General features: G+C 36.7%; 1 protein-coding gene across 3 annotated transcripts in view; it reads left to right on the top strand.

Annotated features, from left to right (window-relative positions):
• The first annotated feature begins 1744 nt into the window (after window positions 1-1744).
• AFTPH (aftiphilin) overlaps window positions 1745-24476 on the top strand; it is a 63631-nt gene continuing 40899 nt past the window's right edge. Inside the window, exons 1-2 of one of the 3 annotated variants that reach the window (XM_045827177.1) lie at window positions 1864-2000; window positions 2446-2669. The gene's annotated coding sequence lies outside the window, so the exon portion shown is untranslated. Of the gene's footprint in view, window positions 2001-2445; window positions 2670-24476 lie in introns of all 3 variants that reach the window. The other 2 variants (XM_045827176.1, XM_045827179.1) reach the window with 2 other exon arrangements.

Below are 24476 nucleotides of genomic sequence, written 5' to 3'. Positions count from 1 at the left end.
TTTTAATTGTCCTTAACAGAACTGACTGCTGCATTCACCTAAAGTAAATCATCATTTTGTGATCATATGTTATGTATGATGTCAGAAATATATTTTTCCTAAAGCAAGGTTTTCTTCTTAATGTTTTTATGTTTAAATTCCTTATTTCAGTTTAAACAATTTCTTAGTGTACTTTCAGCAGCAAGATTTTGTCATATGTTTTTATTCTGCTATTTCTATTGAGTAGAGATATCAAATTAAAACAGGCATGTGTCATCTAAAATAATTTCCAGTTTCTCTGCGCGCGCACACACACACACATTTTTGTTTCCTTCCTAGTTAATATAGTAACCTGTGTGTGTATATTCAAGCTTTCATGAGAGCTAAACCAGCAGGGGGCGAAATACAATAGGAATAAATTTGACAAGTCCTATATATTTTTCTCGCTTTATTGACTGAACAATAACCAAAAATCCCGCACAGCCACAGAGCAATTGGTACTCCAATTTAAAATGATGTATTCTACGTATGTCTGACAGCGACTGAGTTGTAGAGACAAATGCGGGCCTATTTTAGCGCTCCAAGTTAATTTGTCTAGAACATTGAAGAGGCGGGATAAACCATGATGAACTGCTTTTGTCCTTATCTTCACCATTCGTGTAATTCCTACACTCAAACGGGTTGCCACTTGATGGTGGCTGAAGGTGTTGCTTTTCATCCTTGTTTCTCTGTATAGCTGTTGGGCTTTGCCTGTTTGAAAATATTTTAAATTATCCAGATCACCGGTGCAGGTTTGGGAAATGTGAGCAGAAAGAGCACACGAGCAGGGCTCGTGATTTGCAGGGTAGGACCCCTGGCTCGTCCCAGACAATAATAATCCTTGTAGCCTTGTAGTCTGATTTTTATAGTGGCAGGTGTTTTAACAATTCATGATAAAGGCGGGTGGGGGGGTTTATAAAAATGTAAATGGCCAACTGCTCAAGACTGATGATTAAAAAAAGAATCTGTTATGACCTCTGCTAAAGAAATGCAGAAATTGATTTGATTTCTTTAGTTTCATTGGCTATTCTCCCGCAGCATCTATAAAAAAACGATCACTGTCTCCATCCGTTAGCAAAATCCCCAATTTTTGTTGTTGGCCTCGCAGACGATTTGTCAGTTCGGCGGCTGTATTCCCTCTTGCTTTCCATCTTAGGTTTCATTTATAACAATCTCTTACTTGTTAAATATCAGCTTCCTCTTCTGTCATATGAAATCAAAAAGAGGAAGAGACTTTGACGGTGAATGAAAAAGTCGTTTTTCGGGGCGAAAAGGACAAGCCGATTTGTGCTCCACAGATTTTTGAAGATATGGTCCTGTATACCAAAACCTCTGCAATTTTATTTGGAGAGCAAAAGACTTAACTGGGTATCGAACTGAAGGTTAACATCAACAGGCTAAGAAACACTGTCCCTCGTCCAGAGCGCGGCCCCAGCGGGCGGCGGAGTCCGGAAGGACGGTCTTCGCCCCCACCACAGCTTGGTGACTCGCAGGGAAGTAAAGAAAAGGGCAACTTGCCCTCACCCAAAATGGCGGCCGGCGCTCTGCGCGACGACGCCTGCGCGGGGTAGCTTTCTGTGACACTAATTCCCTTAGAGCGTCCTCCCTCGCACACCCCTGCACCCACCAGTGCCCGGCCCGACCCAGCCGCCTGCGCCCGGAAGTGACGTATAGGCGGCAGCGGTTCCCCCGCTGCATGATGGGAGAGTGTGTGGAGTGGGCGGGGGGTCTTCGCGGAGGAGGAGGAGGAGGTGGAGGCGGCGGCGACGGCGGAAGAGGGCGGAGGGTAATGGGATGGGGGTTCCGCGGCAGCCCTGAAACTCTGGGTGGGCATCCATGGCGCTGCTTCGCTGACAGGGCTGTGTGTACCTTGCCTTCCGCTCTCACCAGCTCCGCGTCGGAATAGCCGGTCCTTCCCCGGGGAGCCAGTTTCTCCCCGGCCTCCTGAGCCATGCCCATCGCGGCCGCCCCAGACGAGCCAGGTAAGCGCCACCGCTCCTCTCCCCCGGCCACGCTTGGGGGAAGAGGGTGAGGGGACCCAGCCCACCTGCCAGACCCTCGCCGTGGCCGGGGGCACCTGTCTACCGCGGAACCGGAGGCTGTGGGGAGGTGCTGGCTCTGCGGGCCTGCGGGCTTCGGGCTTGGGCTCTGCCCTCTTCCGCGGCGGGTGCGCGGAAGCCGGCGGCGGCGCCCGAAGCGCACGGCTTCCTCCTTGCCACCCCAGGCACCTGCCTGCAACAGACGAGCTGTTCTCACCCCCCGGCCGCCGCGGTTTGCCCTGCCCCTCCGGCTTTCACCTGCCCTCAGGTCCGCGCCGGCCGTTCCCTCCCGGGAGCTGTTGAGAACTTTGGGGCTTCGCGGGTGCTCCCTCTTTCCCCCTCCTCCTCCTCCCTCGTGACAGGTGTAAACACTGCCTGCTTCGCCCAGGTTGGAGGCCGGCCGCGACCGGAGTGTGCTGCTTCCAGTGGTCCCCGAAGCAAGCGAATTTTGAATACTCCGACGGGCGAAGGAGACGACCCCAAAGCTCACGCATCCCTTCCTGAGAGGACTTTTTCCGCTCCCTTCTTGCACTGCTCAAGAAACAATCTTTCTCCTCTCCAGATTGCGTTCGAAAAGTTGGATCTTTATTCTATAAACGTCCAGTTTGGCAGGTGCTAATGTCTGCTTGGGCTGGGGACAGAGTATAGGGTGAACGGTGGTGGGGCCCTTTCTCCATTAGGAAAGTACTGAGCATGGCTAGATTTTTCTTTCTCTGGTGGTTTAATTCAAGTTATAGCTTGGTTTCTCACTGAATCTACTGTGGCAGCCAGGGAAGGATTAACTCCTAACTCATATATGTAACTATTTTTTACTAGGGATACATGAGGCAAAAGCAATGGTTCCGTTTCAGAGTTCTCGTTTTAGGAGAAGAAAAGTAGAACTTTACTTTTGAACTTGAATCTTTCTTTTCACTGGCTACATTCTCCTACTTCCGATGTGGGGGGTGGGGGGGTTGGAGTTTGGGAAGGAGAAACAATTTAATCTTTGATGTTACATTTAACCTCTTGCTTTCAGTTAAACTTTTAGACACAGATATTTGCTAAGCTCTAGGTGAAACAATGTGTCAACACTGTTGTGTTGATAAAAATATGTACAGTTTACCTACATTTTATGCCCTTTGCCGGTTTACATGTTCCTTTTGGTAATTACTTTTAACTCTTTGCAGAAGTGCTATATATGTTTAAACAAAGTATCAATGGTGTTCCTCTAAATTGTGGCCATGAAGATATTTCACATGGATTAAAAGACAGATCCTTTGTAAAACATATAGCCCAGTAAATGGCACCTAGTAAATGCCTCATTTGTTCTAATTCCTCTGTTTATGTATCAGTTAGATATGTTAATTTATCTTCAAAGCATATTTTTAAGTCTTAAAAAGTCTCTTGAAAGAAATTGAATAGATTTCACGTAATGTGCAGAGCATTAGTTTTGATGTTTTCTGATTTTTTGACCTAGAGGCTGTGATAAAATAATTCCACATCAAAACAAAGATAATGTACCTTTAATTGCACTGATAAATTTTGCAGAATCCAATTGCCTTTATGAAAATCATGTATCTAGGCGAATCTTATTGTAAAATATCACTTTAAATATTAATTTATACTTTAATTCAGAGAAGTAGTGAAATTTGAGTATCAAAAGTGTTTTATTTTGTATGAAATATAAAGTGCCTCCTGTAACAGTTTGAGAAGTCTTTGTATAGCATCATGTTGATAGATTACCCCATCTCTCCTAACTCTACCCCAAAATTCGTAAGTTATAAATTATTTAAACCAGATGTTTATATTCTAAGTTAATGTTACTGACAATTTGTAAGTTAAAAATACTTTTCCCCTTCTATGCCTGGTACTTTCACTTCTTCTTTAAGTAGGCTAATGAACCTTTTCTGCTTAAACTTTATAAGTATTTCTAGTTTTCATGCAATTTTGAAACTATCTGGCATTATATGGGTTATATATCCTTTTGGTGATTAATGTTTTCTCAATCCATATATATGCACATGCTGGATATATACACATACATATACAGTCATGGGTCCTTTGCAACTATATAACTACTAGCACTGATATACGCTACTTGGTATGAGTGAGATACTTTTCTAAGTAACATATACAGTATATTAACTCATTTAATCTGCATAATAATTCTATAAGCTAGTAGGTGGCATTATCCTCATTTTCAGAGAGAAAACTAATGTTAAGTAACTTGCCTAAAGTCAAACAGTGGGTAAGTGACAGCCAGGTTATAATATGTTACCATGTATCTGGTTTTTATATATGCAGAAATGTACAGTATATTCAGGGAATCAAGGACTATGTGGCAAAAGTATAAAGACATGCATGGGAATGATAATGGCAAATTAGAATAAAAGTTACCTCTGGAGAACTAGAAAGGAATAAAGGATCTAGGAAGGGTCCATGGGTTTCCAACCATAACTTTACTGTCTTTAAATCAGAAGCTGATTTGGTAAAAGATTAAGATTCAACACAATTAGGTGGTGGCTACTTGGTCATTCATTACATTTTCTCCCCCTAAACTTTGTTGTCTGCTTAAAATCATAATACAATTAAAAGTTCAGGTTTTTCATTTAAAAAGCTATATAAAGTATCACTCTGTTTTTCAGCATAGTATATTTTAAAACAGGACAGAAGGAGTTGTTACTCTTTTGTGTTGACTTCCTTTTAAAATACAAGAAGCCTCTAACTTAAAAGTATTTGAATTAAGAAATGTAGCCCTCTCCAGGTTCCTCTGTAGTAATTTTCCTTGCCTGGGATCTCCTCTAATTACTGGCAGCCCTTTCAGTGGCCCTGTATCACACTCCTGGTTTCTATTTCTGGCCTTATCCTAGGATAGGGGCTTATAGGTCTGGATTAGACCTATTCCCTGGGAAAAGAAAAAGGTCTGAAACTATACAGTAGTGGGGAGATGAGAATCATTGCTCATTAGTTTTGGAGGAGTGAAAACAGAAGGAAAATAGGAGATTTAAGACTCTTTCCTATCATTCTTCAGTCACCACCACCCCATTCTCAATAACTTAAGTAAACCTTGCAAAGATAAATTGCTAATGAATTAAATATCTGTACGTTCAAAGCCTAATTTGCAAGCACTATTTTGATGAATAGTTACCAGAGGAAAATCAAGTGGTAAATTAGAATAAATTCACATATGTTCTGTTTATATAAGTGTTTACAACATGCCAGAAACCATTTCAACTAAGTATCTACTAACACCCATGGTATTTTCTTCTCGGCATTCATACAGCAAGTACTTACTGAGCACTTGCTGTGTGTCAGGCCTTATTTTACCTGGGGACACTGAAATAAACAATCAGGGAAAAAATTAGCCCTCACATGCTTCAGTTCCTTACATGTGTATGCACACATGCATGTCTGTATGTGGATAGACAAAATATAGATAGCAGATGATGTTAAGTATTATGTAGAACAATAGAGTCATTTTGGGGAGATCAGCAAGTACAAACTTTTTGGTTGAGTCAGGGTGGGAGATTGGTTGGACTTGCAGTTTTATGTAGGATCAGTTCAGACAAGGCTTAAGACCTGAAGAAAGTGAAGAGAATAAAGGGGAAAGTGGTAGAAGTATGCCTGTAATCAAGATATTGCAAGCAGAAGAGTGGTAGGTGTGATCAGAAAGTTAGAGGACAAGAGGGAAGTGTTGTAGGGGCTTTGTAGACATTCCACTGACTTAGGCTTTTTACTGTGTGAAATGAGAAACCATCGAAGGGTTTTTGAGTAGATATGTGACTATCTTTTAAAAGGATCTGTTTGGCAAGAGTGGAAGTGGGAAGATTCCATTAGGAAGGAGGTGGTTATAGTGATGCAGCTAAGAGATGATAGTGGCTTGAACCAAGATGGTAGTGGCAATAGAGGTGATGAGTGGTAGGGGGAAAATGGGGACAACTGTACTTGAAGAACAGTAAAAAAAAAAAAAAGTGGTAGGACAGTTTCTTGAACTGGAACCTTTTAATAATTTACCTATTGCTAAACTTAGAAAACTTACCCAGGGTTTCTACCTCCTGAAAATTCAAGTCTGTCAGCATACCACTTTACTCCCTTCATATATCCTACATTCTAACCAAACTCTATTACGTGACTTCTTGCTCCTTGAAAGTTGCCACATGCTTTATCTTTAGCGCCTGCTGTTTCCTCTCTCAATTAAAATCCTTCCCATTTCGAATTCTTTCCTTTATGAAGGTTTTTTCTCTTTTCACTATTTTTCCTCTTCCCAATCAAGTGAGATCTTTTTCTTAGAATCCTTATAGACACATTTTAGTTCATATGTTTACATTCTGCCTCACATTGTTTTTGCTGTTTTCTTGTATTGTACCCACTAATCGTTAGTTTTTTAGAGGCTGTGACTCCTTTTACTCATTTCTGCTCCTTATAGAACCTAGCATTTTTGTATGCAGTAGATGCTGAATAGTGGATGTACATATTTTTTTAATTTTAAAAAATAGTCTTTTAGTACAGAAGCATTGTAGAAAATAGAAAAGAAAAATCATAATTCCACTACCCAGAGATCCCCAATGTTAACAGTTCAGTACATATCTTTTCACATGTATATATTTATATATGTTCACTCTTTACCCAAAGGAAATCTTATTGTACAGATGGCTTTGTAGTTTTGCTATGTTTTTGTTTTTAGTCAGCTAGACTCTTCTTGCCATCATAGGAAATTTTCATCTAAAATAATATTCAAGGCCATATTCAAATTCTTACCCAGCTGATCCAAGAATGTTGCTTTACAGCTGATTTGCCAAAATTAGCATCCACTCCGTATTATATTTTTATGGTTATTAAGATTGTGAAAGGATAATATACTTATAGAAAATTTGGAACATAAAACTAGTATGCCCCTTGATGGCAGTGGCTTATCTATTTTAATGTCTGACCCAAAGTAGTACAAGTAAGAGGAATAATAGAGGACAAATATCACTAGTCATCACACTACAGAAAGATAACTGTTAACATTTTGGTTTTCCTTTACTTTTTTCACTCCCTATAGATATATGCCATCCAATTATATGTGTGTATATACTCATATAACATATATGTAGGAACCAGGCATAGATTATTCTTTTACTATTAAATTGTGAGCATCCTCATGTTATTAAATATTCTTTAAAACATGACTGTTAATGACTGTGTAGAATGAAATCCAGTGAGTTTCCAGTTTTCTCTGTGATTTCCTACAGATTGCTTGGTTTTTTCCAGATTTTACTCTCATGGAAAAACATCTCTCTGAACACATTTGGGTGTAAATCTTTAACTTTGTCTGTAGTTATTTCCATAGAACTGAGTCTTAGAAGTGGAGTTACTAAATAAAAGGGCAAGCCAGTTGCCTTCCAAGAGATTCTAATAACATTGCTATCCGCAGTGGTTGAAAGTAGTTATAATTCTGTAATCTCCTCAGATGATCAGTAATTGTGCTTTTTATTTGTTTTTTCAAAAGAACAAATCCATTTTATTTATTTACTTCTCAATGAAGTTTAAGTCCTTGAGGGGTACGATTACACAGATTCTGGTGTCCAATGGCCTTAGCAGGAAGGTTGCTTCAGAATTTATCACAAGCCGTGCTACTGTTTCCATGAGCACGAGTTACCTTTCCCCAGGTGACTCTGCTGCTGTTTAGTTGCCACCAAGAGTCACTGTATTATTCTTTACTTTGTACACATAAGCACATCTTTTGCCTAGGTAGAATTCAATTTCATCTTGAGCATAAATACCTACAATTTTTAAGAAGAGCTGTGTGCTTATAGCCAGCAAAAATTGCCTGGGACCACAGCCTTGCAGACATATTTGTCGTCCAGACATATTTGAAGTCCTGTTCCCAGCAGGCCTTCACAGGTTCCAAGATGATGGGGAAAAAAGTAAATGTGTAGTTTTTAAATTGTTTACCTGAATTTTTACTTTGGATTTAGGCTTTTCAGCAGTGTAGGATGTTTACATCATTTAGATAAGATCGGATGTGTTCAAGGTGGTATGGCCATAGACTGTAGGCATTATTTAATATTTTTGAAGGGTTTAAACATGAGATATGTCCTTGTTAGATGTGAGGTTAAAATTGCTTAATACCATACTCTTTTAAAAATAACTGTGACTCTGTTAGCAAGCTGTTTAAGTATAAGAAATAGAATATTATTTTTTAGAACTATGTCATCCATTACCAAAGCCACCAGCCACATTTGGCTCTTGAAATAAAGTTAGTCCAAAGTAAGATGTGTTTTAAGTATAAAATACATACCAGTTTTTGAAAACTAATATAAAATGTGTAATATTTTTACATTGATTACATGTTAAAATAATATTTTTGATACTTGGTTTAAGTAAAATATGTTATAATTAAATTCATCTGTTTCTTTTTTAACTGACTACTGGGAAATTTAAAATTGTACATGAGGCCTATATTGTAAAGTGAGCAGTGCTCCCCTAGAGCATGACACTGACTTATTTATATCTGTGAAGAAGAAATAGAAGATTAACTACTTCACTATTCTAGAAAGTAGGTAGTGGCTTCTTTTTTTTTGAGATTTTTTAAGGATTTTATTTATTCATTTCCAGAAAGAGGGGAAGGGAAGGAAAAAGAGAGGGAGAAAAACATCAGTGTGTGTTTGCCTCTCATGCACCCCCCGACTGGGGACTTGGCCCACAACCCAGGATGTGCCCTGACTAGGAATCAAACCCACAACCCTTTGGTTCACACGTCGGCACTCAGCCCACTGAGCCACACCAGCCAGGGCAATAAGTGGCTCTTTAAAAAATCCCTTATACATTTAAGCCTGTCAGCATGTTTTTTACACTTTACAGTTTGCATAGTCATTTTTCAAATTGTAAGTGCTTGATTACAAACTATAAGTTACTACAGTTCTTATGCTCTAAAAGAAATATATACAAGAGGACTTTGGGGAAGATGTTAGGAAACTTACCTGAGGAATTGATCCTTCATCTAAGAATTGAAGGATATGTGGGAATGTTTTAAGCAACGGGAATGTAGTTGCCAGGTCCCTCGGCATAAAGAATTTTACTCTCTTTGCCTTTGAAAAACTGAAAGAAGGTCTAGCTTAGAGCTTTGAAAACAATAGGGGAAGGGAGGAGGAATATGTCTAAAAGAGATGGAATTGGGTTTAATAGACTGTGTTAAAGATTTTTTTTTAGATATCACAGACATTAGCCATGATTAGATTGACTTTGAAAAATAATAGTCAGACTAGATGATAATGGCTGCTTAGACCAGAGTGGTATCAAAGGTAGTGGAAAGAAATATTTCAAAATTAAGGGATTTATGGCATAAAAATTTATTCTTTAAAGATAGCAGAGGATGGGGAATGCTTAAGTTTCTGGCTTTGTAAATGGATGGGTGGTAGGGCCACTCTGAGTTAGCTCTGGTAGAGGGCTAGATTTGAGGAAGAAGAGCTCTAGCTCTTATTGTTAAGCTCAGGTCGAGATCTTAAGGAATTCAAGTGGAGAGGACTAGTAGAGAGTTGGCTTGGCTGGACTCATCTCAAGTGTGAGGGTTGGGCTGTAGGGATCAGTCTAGGAGTCCTAGAATGTGGTGGTTAAAGCCTTACGTGGATAAGATCGTTTGGGTAAGAGTTGTGAGAGCCTGGATGAGACCTGCTGCCAATTAGAGTGTGTTTAACACTAAGAAAATTTGTAAAACATATACCTCAAACCAAAAATCAGTATCTTGATTACGGGGGAATACTAGATTCCTAAGATCACATTAGATTTGGTATTGGAGTCATCAGCAATCAATAAGGAAAAACAGATAAAGAATTGGAAAGAAAAAAGTCAGGTGTCCCAGTTGCTTATAATGTGACGGTATGGGGTACAAGTACCAAGAGCTTTCAGCTTTATAAACAGTACCCACCAGTTAGAAAATAGAAGTAGAGAGAGCTTATTTTACATGAGTAGGCAAAAAAAAAAAAAAAGTATAATGCCTAACAATAAATTTACAACAAATGTAAGAACGCAGACGTTGCTAACAAATTTTTATATTAAGTAAAATTGACAATTCTGGTAACATGAGGCCATCCCTAAATCACATGTTCTTATTCTTAAAATGTTAACTTTAAGTACTTTTCAAAGCAAGATTTCTATGAGTAGGATCTTTAATATTTGCATGTCTTACTGAGACCACAGTTTCTTTGAATTGATGAAATGAATGTTTCTACCTCACCCACCCTCCCTATTAGGTATTTTAGTTGTTTTATTCTTAGTTATTGCTTATGTTTTATGGTACTCTGTTTTTGTTTATTTTTGGTTTTGTTTTTTGTTTTCTTTTTTGCTGTGATTTATCATCTCCCATCTTGTTTATTGGGAGGATGTGGAAGTGTTGACGTGGAGTATTTGCAGATAAAATACTTCTGCTGCAGTGGCATTCAAAATATGAAGCATTGACTTATTTTCTTAAGGCTTTTGTTTTTAGTAGCTATTTATAAAAAGTAGCAAACCTATGGTAAGAGATTGCTTAACTCTTTGTACACTGAATGTGTGTAATAGCATCCTTATTCCTTAAAAAAAAAAAATTGTACCAAGAGTTACAGGTATCAAAATCAGATTTTCTCTTACCTGAAGCCCAAACAGAATGTTTGAATATTCACTACTTTTTACTATACTTAAGTCACCATTTCTTCTCATTCCTTTACATATTTCAGACTATTTCCCCTACATCATAATGAGCCAGCAATTGATAGCTTTCTGTATCATTAGGTTTCAGAAGTTTACTTGAAGCACAGTGCAAGTGTTAACACCTAAATAAAAAGTGCAGATTTTAATCAGATTACCAGTGACCTTAGTTTCTAAAAGTGGAAACAAGTTTCTGTTGTTGCTTACACTCATTTCTTAATGCTCAACTACAAGTGAAATTGTGATTAATTTTTTAAATGTTTTTTCCAAGAATTGTATGCCATTTAAATCATACACATAATTCTATGTTTCAAGGATTATTGCAGTAATTTAAATTTGATCCTTTATGGAAATTTTCCAAGTTTCATTTTTAAGAAAAGTTTTGAAGATTTAGTGAATTTTTTATATTTGAAATCTTAAGAGTGTTAATTCTCTTAGTGATAGTTAAGTGTGTATGACAGAACTTTAAGAAATTTGTACAAATGTAAGGGAAAACTTTTTAAAAGAAAAAGTACTATTTCATTGATTTACCTTTCTCAGTGAGTTTAGCAGTGAAGTTAGAGACATTATGTCATCCTCAGAATTATAAAGCCCAGTGATATTCTTATCTTCTGGAAGCTTAACACAGTGGTTCTCAGTCTTCATTTAACATCAGAATCACCTTTGAAACTTTTTTAAAAATGCAGATATTAAGATCCATATTTAAAATGCATCTATTCTATTTTTTAAAAACCATACAAAGCTAAGATTGAGAATATTATAGTCTCCTGGAGAGACAAACAGGGAAACAAATTTGATTCACTTTGTTAAGTATAATGAGAGAGGTAGATATAAAGAAGAATGCCTAATTCGGACAGGCAGCCCAACATAATGAAAGGAACCCAGGCCTTAATGTTCCTTAAATGTACAGAAAGTAAGCCCTACTTTCCGTACTTACTCTTTGTGGGACCTTGAATGGATAGTTGACCTTACTGAACCTGTTCCTTCATCTGTAAAGTGGATGGTTGGAATTAGATTAGATAATGTTTGAATAAGCACCTTGCACAGTACCTGTCACATAGTGGCTTGATCAGTATTGGTGTTCTCACTTCACAGAAAACTTCATGCCTAAATAGGGTTTTGAAAACTTACCCTATGGGTTCTCTGGACAGATAAGAATAAGAAATTAGAAAAAATGGCATACGTGACAATTTGGAGGTAACATGGTGCCAAAGGAGGAATTAAGGGGTACTTTTCTCCAGCTGGAGCAAAGAGGGAGTATCTTAGCTGTTTTGCCTAAGATAAGGAGTTTCAAGTGGATTGCAGTAATCCTGACCAAAAATAATGAGGCCCTTAAATAAGGTAGTGCTAGTGGAATGTTAGATATAGTCAAGAGATGTTAAGGATTTAATTTGGAGTTGATTTAATTTAGAGTTGATTTAATTTGGAAAGGGGACAGAATAGAAGGAGCAGTCAGGAATAATAGATTTCTAGATTTAAAATTCAGAATATTCTATAGAAACAAATGGTTTTGATTTGTTTTTTGAGTGGAGGTTAACTTCAGCTTGGGAGATGTCTTTGGGACATTTAAGTAAAGATATTCAAAAAGGCATTTGGGTGGGCAGATCTGGAGTTTGGGCAGCCCACAGATAGAGGTTTGGGCATTACATGAATATAAAAACAAAAGCTGGGTGACATCTCTCAGGAATAAGAACATTGGGAGACCAAGGCCATTGGGAGGCCAAAACATGGACATTTATGAGCAAGCAGAAGCAGCAGATCCATTGAAGGAGGAGAAAGGATTTGACAGGTAGGAGGAAAATAAATAGAGAATGCCTCTTAGAGATGCTGTTTTCACTTAAAAATGTATTTTAGACACCTTTACCTATTAGTTATATAGCTTTGTCTTTTTTTAATGGCTGCACTTTTTATTTCCCCTATCCCGTGTTGATAGATATTTAAGTTGTTTTCCATTGCTTTTTAAAAAACAAACAATGCAGGAATTAATAATTTTGTGGAAATAGCTTTTCGTGCTTGTGTGAATGCATCTGTAGGATATGTTCTTGAAGATGAAGTTGCCTAGTTAAAGGAATGTGCATTAAAATTTTGATATATTACTAAACTGCCTGGAATTAACTATGTACTCCCACCAATAGTATCTTTCTTTTTATCTTTGAAGTGGCTTGCTTCCTAGGTTGAAGGTAGTAGAATTTGAATAATAAATATTTTTTATTTATTACTTTTATGCAAAATTCTTTAAAGGGTAAAGGAACACTTTTATCAAATTACTTGTTTCATTCAAATAATGTAATTTAAGAATGCACTTTCTCTTTGTAAGCATCAGATCAAGATGGAGTTCTTGGTTCTAAAAGAAGCTCTGTTTCCTCCTCTTTGGTGCTGGAAGCAGCGGTTGGATTTAGAGGAAGTGGATCAGAGGAAAGAGAATGATAGCATTACTGTGAGATGATCAAACCTAGAACAAAACTGATGCATGCAAACAGTTCTTGTTGTTGTCATGGACATACTGATGTGACCAATACAATTTCTGTGCTAAGAGTTTTTACATAAATATTTTGAGTTTTTTTTCTTTTTGTAGCAAACTTTAAGCAATGACTATTCTTATAAAACTGATCACTGGACAGTTAGTGGCTTGAAAAATACCCAAAGTGGAAATACTGCAGAAGTTTAAGTTACCAAAATTACACTGCTTACATAATTGAAAGGTAAAATATATATGGACAAATGTCCCGGCTTTTTTGTTTTGTTTTAATTACTTACCTGACATTGTTTGCAACACCTGTCTGGAAGGAACCACTGCCTTTCCCCAACCTCAGTGATACTAATAGTATTTGTGGGTAAATTGACTGTTAGTTTTTTGTCATTCTCTCTAAATTTATCAGTGTCCCTTTCATCAGGCTATGCCTTTTTTTTCTTTTTACTTTGGGTTGTGACCTGTTTCTGGTTTGTAAAATCAATTTAGGGGGTCACAACGAGATTTTAAGACAAAATGAAATAGAACTACAGATATCAAGAGTGCATAGAGAGTAAGGGTAGAAAGTTTGGTGAAACTTTTTTTTAAATGCACATAAGTATATCTCAGGTAATCATGGGGGTATAGTTTAAAAAGTTCTCTTTATAGGACAGGCTAATTCTCAAATGATTTCTAACCAAAGGTATAATGGTGCACTGCAAGTAATAAATATTACCTGTTTTCCTTTTACCCGTTGTTAGTCTTTCTACTCTCAGGAGAAAGTAAAACTTTAAACCAAGCAATAACACCATTAAAAAGTCAGCCAGCTAGAAATCTGTTTGCCATGGGAATTCCTTTCATAGTTTTCATGAAGTTATTGGTACAGGTAGACCCACTTTTGGTTTTACCTGTATATACTAATCATGAGCACTATTTTGGAATGTGTTTATATTTGATTTTTCAACTATACAAAGCTTTTGTTTTATGATAATTCGCCCCAAGAATGCCATTACATGTAATTATGTGTGGATAATTTATTGACTGTTTTTAAGCTTGGTTCAATTCTGGTTTCCTTCTGTTGCCTCACATGTCTCTAGGTCATTTTTTTTTCTCAGTTGGTGGGTGGTCAAGAAACAAATTAAAGTAAAACTAATTGGCAAATACCTACTAGTTTATGAGATAAATCTGCTGTTACATAGGTCATATTTTAAAGTCAAATTGATATGTTTTAGATTATCTAAGACATTGTCTGCTTCCTTCCTCATTAGCCCAGATAATTGAATTCTAACTGCATTTGGTTGTAATTTTATAACTTTCAGTAGATGTTTTCTTTTCTAAAAGGTGAGTTGCTCTCACAGTAGGTATCTGTAGTATAAAGAGTAGCACCATCAGAGGAAAGAGCAGCTGCCAAAGGCCTGCCAAGTTGTACATACTGTAGTTACAGACTAGAGTGCTGTTTTTAGTTAAGAACTCCCATAAAGTAGGTTGTCCTGGTTTGTTTGTTTGCTTGTTTTCCAAAATTCCCTGGGATCTTGAGGTTTAACTCATCAGTCTTGATCAGAATACTAATTTAAAACTTTACAGCAAGAAATTTCTTTCAAAGCATGTCAGCTAATCATGTTGGCTGATTGCAAAATCTGTGGGAGAATTTACATGAAAGTACTAAAGAAAGTTGCTGGAAGCATGGAATAAGAGCAAGAGAAATTAGGTGGACTGTCCAGAGTAGCATCACACTCTGGTGACACCAGCTGACACCTCCACTTACACTGAGCAACTGCCGCACACCAAAGCAAGATACTTATGTTACCTGGTCTATTAAAAATACGTGAACAATTTTTTGTCCTTTAGCTGTTTTTTTTTTTTTTTCCTGGCTTGCATGTGAGTACTACCCCTCTCAATATATTCTTTCTTCAGACACATTGCAACAAATGATTGGACTTGCTTTCATATGTGTCACATTTCAGGCCAGCCTCTCTCAGCCTAAATTTAAATATTTCCTATCTTTTTTGGTGGAGCACTAGGAGACCAGAGCTAGGGTTGTAGAAATATAGTGAGGGGAGCAGGGCAGGAGGGGGTGGAGGAGGAGGAGACTGTTCAAGAGTAACCAGTGGAATAATGCCCCAGCAAGAACAATAGTACAGTAATGTATTCAGTTCCTACTATGAGCCCAGGCCCTGAGGATTCGAATTCAACAACAGAGGCCTATGTCTGCACAACATTTCCAGTCTTTTGAGCTCCTCAACTAAAGTAACTCTTGTAAGAGCAGTTTCAGTGGAGTGGTACAGTGGAAGCCAGATTGTGCTGGGCTGAGGAGTAAATGAGAAGTTAGGAATATAGTGAATAGACAGGGCCCTTCAAGAAGGTTGATGGTGAGGAGGAGGAGAGCTAGAAGGGCACCAAAGGAAGAGGTTTGTTTTGTTTTGATCTGATTTGTCTGAGGATGGCTGAGTCTTGAACATTTATAGTCTGATGAGAAGGCATCAGTAGTAATGAAGAAATTGAAAGAGCCCCCTGAGCAAGCAATTGAGAAAATAAACTGAATGTCCAGGGGTTAACTCTAAACAATATTGTGGAAGTAGATTTTAGTGAAGGGACATGAAATTGAAGTAGTTCCTGCTTTTAGATTGTAAAGTTTTGGGAATGTTTGGGTGGAAATTAGAGTGGCAGTTCATTTGCAATAATACAGTAAGAGCAGAGAGTACTGGGCACGGGGGTCAGGAGAGAACCTGTTTCCCAAGAGCTAATGCGTCTATCCTCATTGCTGCTTCTGTTCTGTTGCCTTTGTTATCAGCAGTTATCCAGTGTGATTTATTCAGTTTCAGTTAGAAGTGCCTTTGAGGAAAAAATAGCTAGTAAACTCTCAAGTATGGTCAGTTGATATGACAACTTAAGGTAAAAAACTAGTGTTTTTATCTTGTTTAATTTTTACTGTGAAACTATGCAATCATAAGTAAAATAGCTTATGGATTTGCATAAAAAGCTGAAATACACAATGAAAGAAAAGCTCTTAGGAATTCTTTAAAACTAGCTTCTATAAAATGATAACTCATTGCTTTTTAGCAACATTCATTGAAGAGCAAATGTGTGTTACTGATCATGTTGTCATTTACATGTATGTGATATTTGTACTTTTGTGAATGATCCTTATTGACCTCAAAACCAGGAAGACAAAAACTTTGGTTGTCACTTTTTGGCAGTCTGGCCTTTTGAGGCTAATCTGTATAGGTATAAAGTTATTTTGCTGCTTATTTTCATTGTTTACTACATTTTTACTATTCTGTACATTAATATTGAAATGAGATTCACTTCTTAGCATTTTTGTTGTTTATACTTTCTTCATATTAGCTGGTAAGCACCTTTTTTCCTCCTTCAAGTTTTTTGGAAGTGTTAACCTTTTTCTGAACAAGTCAGTAATCTTTTAGAGAAGACCAATTCTAACATTTGCTGTCAATTATATCAGGAGGTAATGCAGTAAGACATTTTTCAGATACTTCATTTGCTTGTGACTAATTCACCACTTAACTAGTTTTATTACTGTGAGGGATTATTTAACCTTTTTAAGCTCTTATTTCTTCATCTGTAAAATAATGATAGTAAGTCCCTCCTCATAGTGTAGTGTGAGGACTAAATGAGGTAATTAATGAGTGCTTTTCATAAGGTATCCACACACAGTAAGTGCTGAATACATACTGACTTGATATTGGTGTAAGCAGGATATGCTATTTGTTAACAGATGTTTTAAATAATACATATTATTATGCAGTTAAGGACATAGTGATATATTGATACAATTGATATCTCTGAATGCTTTGGTTTTTGTTTTTGAATTGACAAATTCAAAGGAATTGTGAGATCTCTTAAAAATATTCATCTTTGGGATTGTGGAAGTTTTATTAAGTAGACAAAGTTTGCCGCCTCTGTTGAAGTGGGGGAGGATGGTAGTCCTGATAACAAACAACAAAACCTTTCTCAATTCTTTACTAAAAGGCATCTATTTTTAGGGCTTCTCCCTGTTTTGTCAGCCACCAGTTGAGCTAATATGCTGAGGACAAAGCACTTAAAAAGAGAAAATTTAAAAAATCATTTTTTGTAGATACAGATTTTAGAGGCATGAAAACTTTTTTGACATTATGGTTTAATTATCCCTAGATATATTGAAAACTAAAAAGTTAACTAAAATCCAAAACTTTACAGGGCTCTTAGATGTTTTCTTAGAAGAAGAAGGACTCTTCTGTTTCTTTATGACAAAATTACCTTTTTAAAAATTTGTTCTTATTGAATTTATTGGGGTGACATTGGTTAATAAAATTACATAGGTTTCAGGTATACATTTCTATAATAAAAGATGACTCTTAAGCAGGAATGTAGGCTGGGCAGATTCATTGACAGTACATTTTGATAGTATCTGAAAACTCCCATGAGGATATTACAATAAAGATTTTAGTAATATGAACTTATGTAATAATAGGAAATGTTTGTGGTGCAAATTGATATTGTTAATTGCTTACGTGACATTTTCACTTAATTTTTCTAAATAAAATACAGATTTTTTTTTCTTCACTCACCAAATGATTTAACAAATGACTAATTATAAACCTCAGACATATTGTGGTAGAAAGGTAGTGATTTTTTTTCTGATCCTTTAAGTAAACCTTGCTATTATAGTCTGTACTGTATACATCTGTAACATAACTTCAGATACAATTATTTGCCTCTTTTTTTTTTCTTACCATCACCCTTCCTGCTTGGGTTCTCCACACCCATGCATTCCCCATCCCAGTCTCCATAAAAATAAATTTGAAGTGAAGGGTCCTTGGTAAAGCTGGATTGTATAATGTAGGTGTGCTTATCTGGCCTTGAAAGTTGATGTACATATGGATGCTGCTGGTGCCCTGCAACAAAAATAGGAGTTTCTGTGGTGAGTTTTTAGCTTGTCTAGAAGTAACTTTTTATTCAGTGTTTGATTCTGGGGGACTCTTAGAGGGCCTTCCTCTGTGTCTTAGAGAAATACATAGAATCCTTTCCATCCCCAAAAGTCACCTTTTTAGAAGTGTTTATTCTTGTGGACTTTCCTTTATCAGCATAGTACCTACAGTCAGTTTACTTCAAGGTACTGGTAACAACTTCTGTGTTGCATTATCCTATTCCACTTCAGAACTTCCATCTTTTAACTGACTGGTCCCTGGAGTTGGTTCAGATGTGGTGGTCTTGGTCTTTTAACCTTAGGCATTGTTTCCTATTTTCTAGGGTTTGGTTATAGAAATTAGCAATGGAGTCAACTTCATGTATCTTTAGCATGGTTAGTAGTATTTTTCTTAAATGATTTGTTCTTTCAGTGACCTTTTAAAGTATTTGCAGAGTCATGTAAATGTTTGTGCCAACTAAGCAAACATTGGCTCAGATTTTGTTAAGGATAGATTATGATTTGAGCCACAGACTTGGTGAAAGTTAAATGTGATAAGTTGATCTATTACTGAGGACACAGAACATACCACGTGTTGAAGTTCTGTTTTCTATAATTCTCACAACAGCATTGAAAGGTAAGAACTGCTAGCCCCTTTTTATAGATAAGAAACTGAAGTTCAGAGAAGGTAAACTCTTAGTAAATCAGGAAACTGGAATCTGAACCTAGGATCCATTTTACTCCAAGTCCAAGATCTTTCCCCCGTAACATGCTGCCTACCATTTGAGACATACATACACAAGGCCTGTCTGGAAAAAGTCCAGCCATTGTTAATGTAACAAGAATGGTTTGCACAACATTGATGTAACCTGGCATCTAAGGAGAGTGGACTGGAATGTGCATGCATGAACAGTGATGACTTTACTGTGCTAGTCAGTGGGGGCAGTAGAGGCTGTTGAGTGAGCATGTGTACTGTGTGGCCATCACAATAAAAATGACTGAGTTAATAGAGCAACAAATCTGTATCAAATCTTCTACTAAGTTTGAACATTCCTCCATGGAAACTATTCAGATGATTCAGAAGGCCACGGCTATGGGATACTGGTGATTGGCAGCTTCATCCCAACAACATGCCTCTTGTGCATCATGAGCAGAGTTTTTTGGCAAAACATCAAATCACCCAGGTGACTCAGTCTCCCTACAGCCCAGATTTGGCACCCTGCAACTTCTGGCTTTTCCCAAAACTAAAATCACCTTTGAAAGGGATGAGATTTCAGACCAGTAATGAGATTCAGGAAAATACGATGGTGCAGCTGATGGCAATTGGGAGATCTGAGTGAGGTGCTGAGGTGCCAAGGTGCCTACTTTGAAGGGGACTGAGGTATCATTGTACTATGTACATTGTTTCTTGTATCTTGTATCGTCTTCAATAAATGTCTCAATTTTTTATATTACATGGCGGGATACCTTCTGGACAGACCTCATATTTGCCCTATATCTCAGAATAAGGCAAGATATAAATAAGTAAAGTTTTTAAAAAATAGAATAGTGTGTCTATAACTATGATTATATATCCACATTTATTTGTAATATAGTTGCTGTTAATCTAAGTATGTTGAATTTTCTAAGAAATAGTTTTTGTTTTGTTTTTTAAGATTTTATTTATTTATTTATTTTTAGAAAGGGAAGGGTGGGGAGAGAGAGGGAGAGAGGGAAACATCAATATGCGGTTGCTGGGGAGTCATGGCCCACAATCCAGGCATGTACCCTGATTGGGAATCGAACCTGTGACACTGGTTTGCAGCCCGAGCTCAATCCACTGAGCTACACCAGCCAGGACCTAGTTTTTGTTTTTTACTGATTCATAACCATACATATAGCAAAAACACACAAATCTTTTAAGTGTACAATGGGGTGAATTTTTACAGATATTTGTGCCTGTGTGTCACTACTGCCAAGATCAAGATACAATATTAGCCAAAAAAAAAATATATAATATTTGCATCTAGCAGGCTCTTTTTTTTCCCCTTCCAGTCAGCATTCAACCCCCATAGGTAACTACTATTCTGAATTACCACCACAGATTAGTTTTGCCTATTTTGAACTTCATAGAAATAGAATTATACAGCATGTTTTTTGTGAATGGCTTTTTTCACACATTATTGTCTGTGATAGTTATCCATATCATTGCCTGTTGTAATAATTCATTTTATTGCCATGTATCTCATTGAATATATATACCATGGTTTATTTTAACCATTCTCCTGTTGATGAGTATTTGGACAGACTTACATGTCTCTCAGTGCATATATGTCCTCACTTCTGTGGGTTATATACCTGGTACGGTTTTAGTAGATACTTCCAAACAGTTCTCCAAATGAGGATACCAGTTTATACTCCCATCATTAAAAATGAGAATCCCAGTCGCTCTTTGCCATCAGTAGCTATGGTTAAAATTGTTTTGTTTTAATTTTAGCCAGTTTGATGTATGTGTGGTGGTGTCTTATTGTGGTTTTAACATGTATTTCCTTGATAACTTTTCATATGCTTATTGGCCTTTGGATATACTCTTGTGAAATTCCTGTTCAAATACTTTGGCCATTTTTTACATTGGATTGTGTCATATTGATTTGTAGTAATTCTTTACATATTCTGGGTGTGAGTTCTTTGACAGTCACATGTATTACAAATGTCTTCTCCCAGGCAACGCTTGCCTTTTCACTCTCTTAGTATTGTTATTTTGATAAACATATGTTTTTAATTTTAGTGAAGTCCAATTTATCAGTTATTTCTTTTATGATTACTGCTTTCTGGGTCTTGTTTAAAACATCTTGCTTTCCCTAAGGTCATGAAAAATAATCTCTGAAATAATCTCCTAAAAAGTTATTTTACCCTTCACATTTAGGCCTACAGTCCAACTGGAGCTGTTTCTGTGTAAGATGTTAGGTAGAATAAAATATTTCTTCTTTACTTGTGAAAACATCTGATTGATCTAGCACCATTTGTTGAAAAGGCTATGTTGTGCCCTAGTCTCTATGAAGATGTGATTTCCCATGGACAAATCTCCAAAGTACAGGCGATTTCCCTAAATTCTCTATCTTCATACTTTAACTACCTTTAAGATAACCCCATTTACTCCTCAATCATGAGAGCCTCATGTCTACTATTTGTGTATACTATGACTTGAATCTTTTCTGGATACCCCCATTACTTGTTTACTCCCCTCTAGTAGGTCTTGGAATAAGCAGAGATAAAAATAGCAAGATTAACACACATCCTTCCCTGTGCATGCACATATTTGTACGTGTTCAGGATATAAAGAAATTGGACCACTGATTAGGACTCCTTGTGGTATGGAGTAAATAGTCCATTAAGAAGGATGAAGAAACATTTATTGAGTTTGTTAAGTAGCTCATCTATCCCTTTTTCTTTTTCCTATTAAGTAGGACTAACTATATAAAGTCCATATTTTCTATGTTAAAAGTTGATATGTCTAAGTCAAGCTTAACAGGTAAATTCACTATACAAATAATGTGTCAGTTAGTAAGTAATACTTCAATTAACAAATATTACTGAATTGGCCTGGATATAGAAGAATTTTCTGGAATGATTTGGGCCTCCTTTACACTGATTGGCTGGCATTCTTGGCTGGAACTTGGGAGTGACACTCTCGCAGGTTTCTGAAGGGTAAGTGGGGCCAGAGCCAAGATCTGCTGAAGGGGAATGTGCACCCAACTTCTTCCATCAATAGGTGACACAGATTTGAGAAATACGGAAATGATAGTAGTCTGGGAAGCTGATAGAGCCTGTTGCATCTAGAAGGAAAAATAGAGAGTGTACTTTGCCAAGGTGTGACAGGAAGAAAAATTACTCTCTGAGTCATTGGTTTGGTTCCAAAGTCCCTTATACAGATCTTGGTATTTGTCTTAATATCCAAGTTTGAAATAGGCCTTAAACCAATAAAATTTTATTTTTTAAACAAAAGTTTTAGAAAAAGCAGTAGGTTAATAACTATGAATAGATTTTACTAAAAACAAACATCACAGGTGGTTCTTCAAAAACAAAGTATTATGGGAATGTAAAATGGTACACCACTCTGGAAAATACTTAACCACTTTTTGTATTTGTTTGTTTTTTACAAAACTAAACATGCACCTACCATAGGGCCCAGTAATCACATTCTTGGGCAATGTATCCCAGAAAATTGAGAACTTATGTTCACACAAAAACCTGTACATAAATGCTCTTAACATCTTCATTGTGTATACTAGTTAAACATACATTAATTAGTATATTATTAATGTAGTATACACTAGTATACACACTATTTATAATAATAAAACACTGGAAATAACCCATATGTTTTTCAGTTGGTGAATGGTTCAACAAATTGGTATATTTGTATAGTAGAATACTGTTCAACAGTAAAAAATGATTTGATCTATTGATACATGCAGCAACCAGGATGGACCTTAAGGGAATTATACTAAGTGGAAAAAGTTAACCTCAAAAGGTTACATACTATAAGATTCTATTTATATAACACTCTTGAAGTGACAAAACTATGGAGATGGAGAACAAATTAGTGGTGGGACAGGGATGGGATGGGGGAGTAGGAGTAGTTCTATATCCTAATAGTGGTGGTAGTTACACACATCTGTGCACCAAATAAATTGACCAGAACTACACACCAATACAAAGGGTTGCACGGTTTTGTTTTGTTTTGAATGATAAAACTGAGTAAGTTCAATAGTCTAGTTAGTAATGTACCAACAAGGTCAGTTTCCTGTTTTGCTATTTTACTAGAGCTTATATAGGTACCACCATCAGGGGAAGCTGGGTGCAGGGTGCCCAGGACTATACTATTTTTTGCAACTTTGTTAGTCTGTTATTATTTAAAAATAAAAAGTTAAAAAAATAAGGTATGTTGCACACCAGTGTTCATAGCAGCATTATTTACAACAACTAAAGGTGGAAGCAACCCAACTATCCATCAACAGACGATAGTTTATATACATACAGTGAAAATATTCAGCCTTAAAAAGGGTGAAATTTTGATATTTGTTGCAACATGCATGAACTTTGAGGACATTATGGTAAGTGAAATAAAGCCAGTCACAAAAGAACTGATACTGTATGATTTCACTTATATGAAGTACCTACAGCAGTCAGATTCATAGAGACGAGGTAGAATGGTGGTTGCAGAAGCTGGGGTGGGGATAATTTTTCATGACTTGCTCATTTCTTTCAAGTAACTCTCAGTGACTGACCAGTCATTGACCCCAGAGATCCTTTTCAGAATTTTGAAGCCTTTCTCTACTAACCAGCTGTATGACCTTTGAGAAAGTTGATCATCAGTTGGCCCCATTTTCCTCATCTCCAAATTAAATTAACATGGCTTCTGAGGTACCTTCTCTCTAAAACTGCAAAATCATATGAAATTTTATCCTGAGAGCTGGAAGAAAGTGGTATTTTTTAGCTTGCAAAACTGGTTGAATTTTACAGTAAACATTTCCTTCATGTATCTGACTGGCAACTGTGAATTGTAGGAAGTAGCCACTCATTGTTTATGAGCTAATTTTACTCTAGGACTTTGGTTGTTAATCCTCCCTTTGCTTTTAATGTTAGTCTGCCTGTGGTACTTTTGACAGTTTAGTACAGAGGAACAGAATAACCCAAACATATATTCCATTTAAGAGTTAAATGTATTTAGAAAAAGATATAATAAAATAAAGGATATGGGAAGGATTAAATAAATGAGATTATATTAATTGCTTGACTGGGGAAAAAATTTACTTAGATCTTTGCTTTAGATCATATACTAAAATAAGTTATAGATGTTTTAAAATTAAATGTTAAAAAATAAACTCAAAGTAGAAAAAAGGTGATACTATGTATTAAATCTTAAGCTTATATGGTAGCAAAAAATCAAGAAAATTATTAATGAGAATATCAATTTGGTTTGACCCTTAAAAATTAATTTGGGAAAACAGTTTGGCAGTTTCTTATAGAATTAAACATACACACTATATCCTGGCATTCATACTCCTGGGCACTTATGGTAGAGAAATGAAAACTCATATTCTGATAATAGCCTGTACATAAATGTTCATAGCAGCTTTATTTGTAATTGTAAAATATGAGGAACAACCAAAATATCCTTCATGGAGTGAATGGAGAAACAAAACTGTGGTACATCTATATAATAGAATACTACTTAGCAATAAAAAGGAATGAACTATTTTTTATGTATTTTATTGATTATGCTATTACAGTTGATGAACTCCTGCAACTTGACCTTATCTGGGAAGCACTTTATCTGTCCTTTTATTGTAAAGATAGCTTGGCTGGATAGAGTAATCTTGGATGTAGGTCCTTGCCTTTCATGACTTGGAATACTTCTTTCCAGCTCCTACTTGCC

This window comes from Phyllostomus hastatus, unplaced genomic scaffold, assembly GCF_019186645.2.
Source record: "Phyllostomus hastatus isolate PE091 unplaced genomic scaffold, TTU_PhHast_1.1 phas_scaffold_78, whole genome shotgun sequence".
Lineage (NCBI taxonomy): Eukaryota > Metazoa > Chordata > Mammalia > Chiroptera > Phyllostomidae > Phyllostomus > Phyllostomus hastatus.
The sequence above is the reverse complement of the archived record's forward strand: the minus strand, read 5'-3'. Positions and strand labels throughout refer to the sequence as shown.